Genomic DNA, 12,891 nt, shown 5'->3' with positions numbered 1-12,891 from the left:
TTTGATAATAAACGTGAACCCAGACCACCTGAAATTATAAAAGTTAATGGGGAGATAAACATAAATATCATGAGCTGAATTAAAAGCCATTCTAGAAAGCCATGGAATTCCAGAGGAGACAGACTATAAACAATAGATCATATAAGTAGGATCTTACTGAACTTTAAGAAATATATTTACATGAATAAATCCAATTTTGTGTCCACTTTCTTTTAGACTAATATGAAATGGATAGCTTTTATCTTCATGATTTAAACATGATCAGCTACTTAATGCAAAAGGATAAAGCACTTGATGTCATCTATGTCATCTAATAATAAAAGTTCCTTTAAGTGGTCCTATTCATATAATACAAAATATAATTGAATCAAATCAAGTGGCAGGAATAATGTACTCTTATCAGAGGAAATTCAATCATTCCTTTGATGAAAATGTAAACAATATTATATTATCATTCTGACAGGGCTTTTTTCTATCATAAGCGTGAATCTCTATCAAGTCCATTACCTTTGGCCTGATAATTAATAGCTTCCACCTGTCAACTGCACCACCTTTTTTTCTCTCTAGGAGTTCCTTTGGGCAGCCTAGGGTCTCTCACTTAATTAGAACTACTGTTTACAGATGTGGTTGGCTGTAGTGCACTCAGCCTTTTCTTTCTCTCGTGTGTGCACTGTCTCTTTCTTTTACTTTTCAAAGTTAAGAAAAGGTTTATGCAAGTCATGTGTTGGAGAAGGCAGCACTAAACAACATTTATCTCCCAAGCTTGAGGGGGATTTGTGCACCCTCAGATATAGCTGTCTAGAGCCAGCCACTTATTTCTATTGTTCTCTTTGTAGAGAAGAAAGAAAATTCTTCCTTTTCTACTGTCTACCTTTTCCAAAGGAGAATCTACATAAAAGGGATTGGAGTCTCTAGAGGCAAAGTTTCATCGATTTAACATGCATCCATCTTTCCTAGGTTCGCATAGGAGCTCTTCATGGCTGGGAAACAGGTGGGTGTGGACCAGGATGAGGGTGCAAGAAATTTCCATCTTATACTAAATTTAAAATCATTTTTTTTTAAACTCCTGGGCTTTGGCTTCAAGTCTGCTTCACAGTGCCAGACTATTTTTTAACATTTATAATAGTGTTTTTATATGATTCCTTTTTCTTCATTCAGATGTTTTTCACCTGAAATCCAAATTATGGATGGGGTTCTAATTCTTCCTTATGATGGCTTATGAGGTGTAGGTGGACATCTTTTAAATGTTTATGAGATTTAGATGTGATGTTTACTTGCTGGATCCACATAGAGTTACTCAAAAAGGGCAAGAGATCTGACTCAGCCAAATTTTATGACATAAAATTTGTAGAAATGGAATTTAGACACAAATGCCTATATTGATGGTGTATCTTTAATAAAGTATGTTCATCAAAACGTCTGTATATTTCTATCATAATTTAAAATGCTCAGCTTTTTTTGTCACGAAAAGGTACTATTTTGGCTTAATAAAGAGATACTATAGTTAGTAATACACTTTTCATGCCTCTTCTCAGCAGTGATGAAATTTACCAGATGGTTAGATTTATAGGGGTGACTGTGGGTAAGTCACTGAGACAATAAATCTCTTAGTGGAAAGTAGGATGATTCTGACTGCAATTGTTAGGTAAAAGTCTGACTCCTTTGAGAATTGTACTGAAAAATACTCTATTAAGGATTTTATATTAACCAGCACCTCAGGTTGAAGGACTGTGGCCTAAAAATTATTGATCTTTGTAAATACACACTCATAATTGTAATATTCTACTTCTGCCTCAAATATGACTAGAATCGATATGAGAACATACACACTGTCACAATTCCCTTAGACGTAATTATCTAGTGCCTACACTAGCAACGGTATTATATTGACCAGCAAGCAAGCTGGCTCCTCCTATAACCAGCAGAAAATAGGGTGATGCTGTTTGTCACTAACCTTACCTCTGAGCAGCTATTTTTTGCTCTTGATGTCCTGACAACTCACCTTTGCCTTTCTTGTTCCTTGAAACCTTGTTACTTTTCTACATTCTTATTCCCAGAGCTTCTGTTTATTACAGACAACTGTTATTACCTGGTACACAGTTTTTCCTTGTTTCCCTAACTCATCCTCATACTGAATGATTTTAATATCCTCTGTGTGCAAACCACTTACTGCTATTGACAGATACTACTGATCTTAACTAATAGCATAACAAAATTATCTGGGAAGATTTATGAAAAACAGGTTTGGGTCCAACTCAAGTATACATGGTTTAAAAAAACAAAGTAAAATTTCATCTCTCTCACATATCCCAAATCCATTCCTAAGTCATTTTTGTATGTCCTTCCTGAAATATTTTATGAATATTCTAGGAAGTATTTGCTTTCATTTTCCTAAATTTGGGGTCATACTTTGTTCATTAGGATTGTTCTGCTCTGTACATTTTTCCCTTTATAATGCTTTCTGTGAGTATCATCACTTTAGATCTGATTTATTATTTGCTAACTGCATATTATTTAAGTATAATATATTTAACCTATCTTCCACTGGTAGAAACTTAAATCGTTCTAAAACTACGCTATTATAAACTGTTACAACAAATGTCTTTTCCTATCTTTACACAATTGTGTTAATATTTTTCTAGTGTAAACTCCCAGAAGTGGAATTTCTGAGTCTAAGAGATTATACAGGTTTATGTTGAACAGATCCTGCCAAATTTCCTGCCAAAGTCCATACAACTGTTTGTGCTCAGTCAGCCATACGACAATGCCAGTTGCCCCCTTTCTTGGCCAAAAATAGGCATCATCACACTTTTTAATCTTTGCGAAACTTATAGGAATAATATACTCTCTAACTGGACTCTCATTTGTAATTCGTTACTTTTGAGTGAGATTGAGAATTTATTTCTCTGCTTATAAGCATTTTTATGTACTTTGTTGTAAACTGTTCATATTGATGATTTGACTGTTGAGTTTGTAGTCTTTCTCCTATTTGATTTGTAAAACATTACATAACCACATTAGTGATTTGTCATGTTTTGCCAGTTTCACTTTTCAAAAAACTGAATGTATCATTTATTTCTATGTGCATCTTTTTCTTTTAATTAAAGTGATAATTTTGAAAACCTTTTGAATGGCTTCTGTATTCTGTGCCGTGCATGAAAAGGTCTTAACTTTTCAATAATTTCTTATGTTTTCTTCTGGGCCTCTAGTTTTTTTCCCAGTGTTTACACACTTTATGCCAGTGTGTTTTATTTTGGCTTAACAGATTACGTAATTTTTTTTAGCATTTTACTATGAAAAATTTCAAACACATAGAAAAGACTTAAGAATTTTACAGTGATATACCCATTACCAAGGTTCTCCAATTACATTTTAACTATTTTACGTTCATCACATATTGTTCCATCTATCATTTTGAGACATTTAACATTACCTTGTAAAAGTATATTACAGATATTATTGTTTCTAATTTTGCCATCTTATTGTAAGTTGTATTTGATATTTTATCATTGTTGTTCATTTCCTACCTTTTGCTGGAAGCTCTATTTGTTGTGTAAATGTCTGGCTTTAGAAGGTATGCATATTATAGTATCTATTCTTCAAAACTACCAATAATATACTTAAAACTTAGGTATGCCAGTGTATCCATTTTAGCTAATAAAAAATAACTTCACTATGAAAATGGAGAAAATTTGAATACCTATATCTCAACCTACTTCTATTTGTCATTTTTATTCCAAATTTGCCTTGTTCAGTTTTGTAGCATTTCCAATCTTTTAAAATAGTTCTCTTCATCGTTTAGTCTTTAATTAGTGGTAGTCACTGCTCACTACTTTAAAAAAAACGCTTTACTTCTCCATTCCTGAGTTCTTCATTTTTATATTTTCCCATTGGCTGAATATTTTTGCCTAATACTCTGTCTAGTTGTTTTAATAGTTATTCCTAGATTAACTTGTTGGGCTATGATCTATTATTTCTTACATATTTGAGAACATAAACACATATCAAATTTCTTTTTCCCAAAACTTTACAGACAGTTGCATTTTCTCCTGTCAGTGATCACTGCTCTGGGAAGTCTGAAGTCCTTATTTCCCTCTGTTGAAGGTGCCTTTACATCTTGGATGACGATTTTGTTATTGTCTTGAAGTTCATAATATTTATCAAGATACATATGTGTGAGGAATATTTATTAATGACATTTCCTAGTACAAATTGTACATTATGATCTAAAAATTCTATTATTTATCTAAGAGAACAATTGTTTCTATAACTTAGATTTTTCTTTTAACTCTTTTGTCTTATCTAGAAATGCAATTATACAGATTAGATCTTTTTAAAGTTTTATGTTTATCATCTTTGTGCTTTAATTCTTGGTTCTTCTCAACTTCATGTAATGTAGCTTCTCCTATCCATGCCCCAACTCAATTTTCAACAGAATCTATATTTTCCTTCAAATGCTAGCATTACTTTTTGAAATGATTTAATTCTACTACAGATTTTCTCCAGGCTCTGTTCGTTCATTTTTTTAATCCCTTTTGGTGAGAGTAATCATCTCTTCTTTTTTAATCATGCCTCATTTTTTGATATCCTTTAAAATAATTCATATGCTTCTTCCTTTGAGATTATGGAGAGGTATTTTTTCCCTGAGAATTTCCAAGGGCAATTCTTCTAATTAAAATACTTCATTATCTTTTGCTATGCTTTAACCTGTCTCTGTTTTTAATTTTTTCATTTCAGTTTTGCATGGACACTATTTTTTTCCATTTTAAGTTATTTCTCTTCTCCAAATTGAGATTTTAATAGAGCCAGCTAATGCTGAAGAGTAGAGTGGGAGTTAGTTGGGCAGATGGGGATTTGGGAAGCACTTTGCACTCTTATCACCCTGTGTCCACCTGCCACACTTCGTCATCCTTGAAAGTTCAGCTTACATTTAGATAGGGCATGATTTGAAGGCAAAAGTCATTCACATTTATCTTATTGTATTACCCAGTTTTAAAATCTCATTAATTATACTTTAAATAAATTGGTCACATTGATAACCTAGCTCCGAACTCACTAAACCTTTGATTCCCAGCTAGCACTTTCACCTTTTGGCACATTCCTGGCTTTCCTTCAAACCTGGCTCCTCATAAATCCATCTTGGCCCATTTTTATCTTTATCTCATTGTGACGTCAATTAGAAACTCATGGTAATTATAAATGTCCCTAAGTGAACAGGGATACAACAAATTAGGGTGTAGTATAATCAATATAAGAAAAAAGGATGGCAATAAATATACCAATATGGTGCTAATAGTCATCTCTAAATTGAGAGGTTAAAGATAATTTTTAATTCTCTTAACATTTATTTTAAAAATACCTTTCTGTTAATTGAGTTTTCCTCCCCCATTTTTTTTAATAGCCTGAAAATTATTCCATATGCATTTCTATTACTGGAGACAAGGGAATTAGTAGACAAGAATTTCACACTTTTCATATGTTACTGGTACAAACTTTAATTATTTTCTCATTCATGTTGGTTCCTTGGTCAGTTTTGTTGCTCCTTTTAAGAATTTTCCAGGTTTTTTTCTTCTTTTTTATTCTTTCTAGGTAAAGCTACCTAGTACTACATATATTATCCAGTTGGGAATAAATGCTGCTTTCTCTCTTTTTGTGTTATTTTAAAATATACTCCAAGATGAGATCTAGAGTTGGTTGTATGAGAGTGGTTTGAAAATAACACATTCAAGATTATGATTTGTTTAAACCATTCAAAATATTCTTAAAACAAGTTAAGTATCTTATTTTGTTAAAAGATGTGGTTAATTTGTGCATTTATATAACTAAAGTCTAACAAGTCTCAGTTAATACTTTGGAAACACAGAGTCCCTGGCCAATTTTCTCAGTGGGTTGTATGATATCTTGCTCTGACACTTTATGTGGTGGGTAAGATCATAAACTAAAGTTTTTGCACATGGACCATATTAAAAGTATTTCAGGGGAGGGGTTTACCTACTTAGTCTCCAATTAGAATTTTTCACTAAACTTTAGCAGAAAATAAAAGTTCATAAATTCAGGGTCTTTGACGTTCTGTAATATTTGAACATGGAAATGATCATATGAAGAACTACACCATCCAAGCAGTAACAGTAAAATATAATGTTTTCAAAGAAAATTTGGAATTAAAATGAAAACATGAGGCAAAAATTAAAGGTAAAACTTAACATAGCACCAAAATACTGATAAAAGATATATAGATTGTTCATGTATTTTAGAGTAAACACTGAAGTTAAGGATACAAAAAAGTTTTGTGTAATGAAGTTTCCTGAAGTATTTACTACAGTGTTTCTAGATTTGTGTGTAAACACATCAAGTTCCAAAGGGTTGTGTGTAAAGCTGGGGATTACTTGCAACATGGATTCTAGCTCTTCCCCAAAGCACTTATGGCTTGCAGTACCCTAAACCTTTTGTTTTGTCATCATTTTCATGAATCTATCTATCTTTAGGCAGTGATTTAAATAAAAATGATCTATGGCATTCAGTCCTTTCCATTACTGTGGGTTTTCTGTCTCTTGAATTTTTTCTTTCAAATTCCTTTTATTATCCTTAAATAATTCTTTCTAAGGGCTATCTCTCCCTTCCACATTCCTCTATCATATACCAGTAATCTACAAGTGTACTATAAAATGATAATAATTTAAACACTATTTCAATTTCCTGACAACTAAGAGTATACTGCCTTGACCCTCATAAGCAATATATTGATAAGGTATTAATATCACTTTCGAAGTCATTTTGAAAAATATTGTTAACAAAATTCATCAGCTATTGGGTGTGTGCCATATCCCCTACATAACATTTATTTGACCATAAAAGTTTTATCCATTTCAAAATTCAGAATTATTTTGCTCCTCTTGGAACTTCTGTAAGCCTTAAGATAAAAAGAAATGATCAACGCTTACGTGTGTACTGATCCCTCTTCTCACTACTGTCATAGTGGATGTGGTTCTGTGTCTTCAAAATTCACATTTCCAATTTAATTGTCCAGTAAAGGAATGGACATGGTGCTAAATAAATATACAGTGTGGATACAATGGACATGCTATACATTTTAAGACAAATTAGCAACCATTTATTGTTTTATATATTGAACTTTTGTATGGAAATTCTTTGGAATGAAGCAAAGATTGATAATAGTATTTGAAAAATACAGTTTTGACCCAACTACTTTTTTTGATTGTCAGATAACCCATTTTTATATATAAGGGTCTTAATAATGTTTTAAAACATGTTTTAAAACATGTTAAATATTTATACCAATAATTTTACACGAAGATGAAGACAAAATGATTATTTCTGAAATAAATGATTAGTTGCATCATCTTTCATGCCCACAGTCTTGAAGATAAGGTTATTCATAAACATGAATTGGTAACCAACAGTTTGTTCCTCGTGGGTTTTTATGAATATTTGTTAAAAAGATAATTATGTAGATGGTCATTTAGAAAAAATTATCCAGTAACACTTCTTACATGTTTCTGTTTTCATATGAATTACCAACATTAATCTGTTGATGCTCTTCTTAGAGTTTTAATAGAATATTTCATTTTTGAGATAATCATCAACATGTAAAGGAAAGGATGATTACAATATGTCTGTTTCTGTTAGAAATCATCAAGTCCCTCAGATACACACACATTCCAGATATAGAAAATTTTTCAGAAGAGAGTAAGAAAAATATATGAATATATTTGTACTCTGTAAAAATGCAGGTGTTATTTGTTGCCAAATCTTACATCACTAGACGTGGTTATAAGGTACCCAGAATCATGTTATGATCCCTGCATTCTCAGACAGTTAGATATGCTTTAAACAACTTTGAAATTTTTCAGACTTGTAGAAGCAAGGATAACTATTGTTTCATGTTTATGTTTTATATTCCAGAGGAAAATACTTTCAAATAAATATTCTTTATGACTTTTTAGCAATTTTTAAAGTCAGCAGGGTATATTAACAATTGTGAAATGATTCCCAAGTTGTAGTTTGTTTTCACCTTTTTTTTTTTACCTTATAGACAGCTTTTAAACCAGCCATGCTTTATAAAATATTGCAGTCTTTAGAGGAGCGTGTATGTATGACAACAAAGCTAACTTCTCTGAAAAGATATTAACTTTATCTAAGGGGATCCCTAACAACTTAAAGGTACATAAAAACAAATAAGTATTTTGTTTCATCACATCTAAAGTTTATTTTATCAGAATTTAGTAAGGAAGAGTTGGCTATTGAATGTGAAGTACATGGTGACTGGTTACTAGATAGCCCCAAAATGATTATGATTTTGTATATAGCCAGAAATTTAAAAAAATTTTTAAATTCCTTTAAAAATTCACAGAAGTAGGATTTCATAATATCTCCTCAAGTTGTTTTAATTTCAGTTGATTTTTCTCTAGGAATAAATTACATGAAGTAATTCATCAGTGTATCAGTAAACTGATTGAGCTAATATGTGTGTGTGTGTGTGCGCACGTGCACGCCGAGAGTCCATATGTGTATCCATAACTCTTTTCCCTGGGAAAGAAGAAAATAAATTATAAAGTATACTTCCATAATTAGGTCATTCTTTTGGAAATTTTCATATTGATATATATTATAGTAAAGTATTTTAAGATATTTTAATTGTGGTGGATAAATTATCCGTTGTAACATAGCAGAAATCTTGCTGAATTTGGTGTCATAATACATAGATTTCAGTTCTAACTATCACATAATCACTTACTGGTTCTGTTCCTTGACCTTAGTTGATCCTTCAGTCTAAAGTAATAATTTTTAGCAAACTGTCATCATATTCAGCACAGTGTTTTGCATGGAGTCAATTCTCAATAAAATGCAAATGAATTAAAGACATTGCATTTAGATAGTTGGAGAATTATATGTTTGCCACAGTTGTGCTGATAACAGAGAAAAAATACTTCAAAATATTTCTTGTAATGATTCTTGACCGTTCTTGGTGAAACTTTGTCCTTTTGTTTTACTTTCCTCAGATTGGTTGATGATCATTATAGAGAGAACTTTGAGAGAAATTATCTATTTGCAGACAAAAAAAAAAACAAACTTGCCTGCCATTTCAGTAAATGAAGAATGTTGTGGGCCTTCAAGTGGTAAACCTCTGCTGCCACCCCCTGTGGTGGGCCCTGAGGGGAATTCAGGGTGGAGAAAAACCAGAAGTATTCTGTGCTTTGGATATTAGCCCTAGATAGTTAAGATGCATATCCAAGGAATAATTTCAATGAACCCAGATTCTTGCACCTTCCCATACATAAAAAAGTACTCAAATCGTTAGTTTGAGATGTGTGTTTTTTGTGATTAGCAGTAATCTTTTGATGTGAGACTACATGTTTTTTTCTTTTTATTCACCAAAAACTCATATATCCTGGCTCCTCCCTTACCTCTTTGGCTCAGTTCCTCAAAACTATCTGAGAGGCTGTTTCCTGGGCTATAGTCCTCAGTAAGGTTCCCCAAACAAAACATAACTTGCAACTTTTAAGTTGTGTGTTTTTCTCTAGCTGACATATTACAGAGAATAGCTAATTTATTTTAACTATATTCTCATAGTTCACTCAGTAGTGATTTCTTTCCTATAAAAATATTTTTGACATTTATTAAGTGTGTCATCACATAAATCAATTTTGGCAAGATTTAGTGAGCTACAATTGTGAGTGCCTGAATTATTATTAAATATCCTATAAGGGAACAAGATAAATGGAATGCACATATTAACTACATTTTTTATTTACGGAGGAACACAGTTTCCTCCTTTGCTTTCTCTCTCTTCAGTCTCCTAAATTCTCTTCATCCTTCATTGACCACCTCATGATTTTTAGTAAGTAGAAATGTTACGCAGTGTACTTTTTCTTGAGACCTGAACATGTAACTTATTTATGCCAACATGAAAAAAATGATTTTCTTTCTTTTTATTGACATGTATAAGAGAAGCTGAATAGTAATATTCTCTTCTTTGGAGTCTATTCTGTGCTCTTAGCTTTATTTGCTGTGGGTTTTTTTGGGTTTTTTTTTTGTTTCTTTGTGGTACGTGGGCCTCTCACTGTTGTGGCCTCTCCCGTTGCAGAACACACGCTCCGGATGTGCAGGCTCAGCGGCCATGGCTCACGGGCCTACCAACTCCGCAGCATGTGGGATCTTCCCGGACCAGGGCACGAACCCGTGTCCCCTGCATCTGCAGGCGGACTCTCAACCACTGTGCCACCAGGGAAGCCCTATTTGCTGTGTTTTAACCAAGTGAATTATCTAGTAACAGGTTTAGAACAACACAGCATGTAAAGTAAAAATACATATGAACATGTATTAAACTAAAGTAAAAATACGTATTGCATCTTGCCTTGTTTTGCAGGTACAATAGAAAAGATACAACACATTTAAATGAATTTCAAAGGCCTTAGGTATCTTGGGGTATATTTTCACCTTGTTTTTCCAGAATTGCATTGTTAGTGCCTTGCTTCACTCTTTTTACATCCTAATCATCCAGGCCAGTACTAATTGATATATGTTGCTTGATATCCTATATATCCTAAGTAAAAGTACTGAATTAGGAATCAAATTTGATTTTGAAATAAGTCACTATTGTAACTTGGGCAGTGTGAAGTTAATTTTCTTCAGTGGTAATTATTTTCTTTCTTTAAAGTCAGTGGCATTCAGTAATGAAGACTAGAAAGGGTACATAAAAGCTTAGGTAGACAGAGATAAACAGGAACTTTAAGTTATTCCTCTTGTTTCCCCTTAATAGGGATTATTTCATTATTTGAGTGCAATTGACTTCTTCCAGCTTTCATGTTCCTGTTCTGCCTGAGGTATTGCTTATGGTTGTCACATATCCTACTGTGGCTTTAAAAGTGATTTGAAAAGTCTGTTGTTTAAAACTCTCAGGCAGATGTTACTTTTACCAACACAGTCAAGCATGGCTCCTGTGTGTTTGACTTTCAAAATCCCTGCTAAGTTCCTTGCTGAGATCAGAAATGGTTTGTTTATTAAAACTGTATCTTTTCATAATGTGGGGGGTCTAGAAAGAAATACCAGCTCTGTGACAGAATCCCAGGGGAATATATACCTACTTAATCTTTCATCCAACACCATTTTCCAGTAACAAAGACGTATGTCTAAATTTATGAAATGAACAAATAGTGTTTTGGTTTTCATCAGTATCAAGTTGGTTTATTCACTATCAGGAATTTCCAGAGTAGACTCTGTAGTTGTTTTGTGTATGAGGCTGGAATATTAAAAAAGCATATTTTTATTGAATATGTTTGGTGTAGTCTAACTATTTATAATTGAGTTTTCATCACAAATAATTTTTGTATCTCTAATAAACATAACTTAAAGATGGGAAATGATCTCTAACTTATGACTTTGTATATTTAACTTAAACCATGATTTCATTTTAAAGACAGAAAATTAGTATTATTAAGATATTAATTTACATTCTTTGAACTACTTTAATGTAATTCAGTTAGCTAGTTCTAAATATAGAGAAAATAAAAACCAAATCCCATGATTTAATTTCTGCTGCAAAGCACATTATAGAACATCAAGAAAAGGTGATTACATCAAGAATCTATGCTCCTTAATAATTGGTAATAGAAGTGTCATGCCTTAATTCATATTTTTTTTAAGAAGGTAGATAAGGCATTTTCATTATAAGATGTACAAGGAGGGAAAATTTCACCCTTTAGAGGTAACAACACATTATTTGTGGGTACCCATAATTTCTCCCTCCTAAAAGAAACAAGTTGATTAAAAAATGACGTAGGTCTTATTTCAACTTATTAGGTATCAAAATTAATGATCAAACTTACAATTAGTGAAGTAATACATAATATTATCATTAGTTTAACTGCAACATGGACACCTTAGCTGTATTTAAACATTTAGCAAGAATGTTTAATTACTGATGTTTAATTTTCTGATTTGTTAAATGGTGATAACATTTACGTTGAGATTGCTTATTTGTGAAACATGCATTTTCTGATGCATAGTGCCTGAAACCAGGATTTAAAAAAAAAGTAATAGAGTATTATTCACAGAGTAACTTTTTAACCCTAAATTCTATTTGTAAATTATAAACTAAAATCAGTAGTTTATTTCTGATAATACATTATTTTCTTCTCCTCTAGAGGAAAGTCACCACAAAACTTTCTTCTTTACTTAGCTAAATTTTACTTCCTCCAAGAGCAGGATGATAATTTGTTCTTCTTAAATTTCTGCTTAACATCCTAGGTGCCTGCTGGGCCTTTAATCCCATATCACTGGACTCTGTAAAAAGAGGAGAGAGACACACACACAAGGGAAGCTGGCCAGGTGAAAGATGAAAATACTATAATTATTCTGCCACAAGCCAAGGAATACTTGAGACTACCAGAGGCTTAAGAGGCAAAGAAGGATCATCTAGATTCTGCAGAGATAGTTTGGCCTTGCCAACAGTGGTATTTCAGACTTGTAGCCTACAGAATTATAAAGGAATAAATTTCTGTTGTTTTAAAAGCCACACAGTTGATAGTACTTTGTTATGGCAGCCCTAGCAACTAATATTAATAGTAAATTTCAAAAAGAAGAAAGTTTAATATCAATGTTCTAAGATTTCATTTTAAATAGCTAGTGAAAAGATACTACCCAAATAATGAGAAGAAACAAAATAATAAAGATATGAGTGTATATCTACAGAATAGGGAAAAATGTTAAAGTCAAAAATTGGTTCTTTAAGACTATTTTTTTAAATGAAAATTCACTGGTAGGAATGACAAATAAGAGAGGAAACACAAATTACCATTAACAGAAAAGAAAAAAAAAAAACAACAACTAGAGGTTGCCACCATAGATATTACAAACATTAAAAAGATTGAA

This window comes from Tursiops truncatus, chromosome 5, assembly GCF_011762595.2.
Source record: "Tursiops truncatus isolate mTurTru1 chromosome 5, mTurTru1.mat.Y, whole genome shotgun sequence".
Lineage (NCBI taxonomy): Eukaryota > Metazoa > Chordata > Mammalia > Artiodactyla > Delphinidae > Tursiops > Tursiops truncatus.
Note: the sequence above shows the minus strand (reverse complement) of the source record.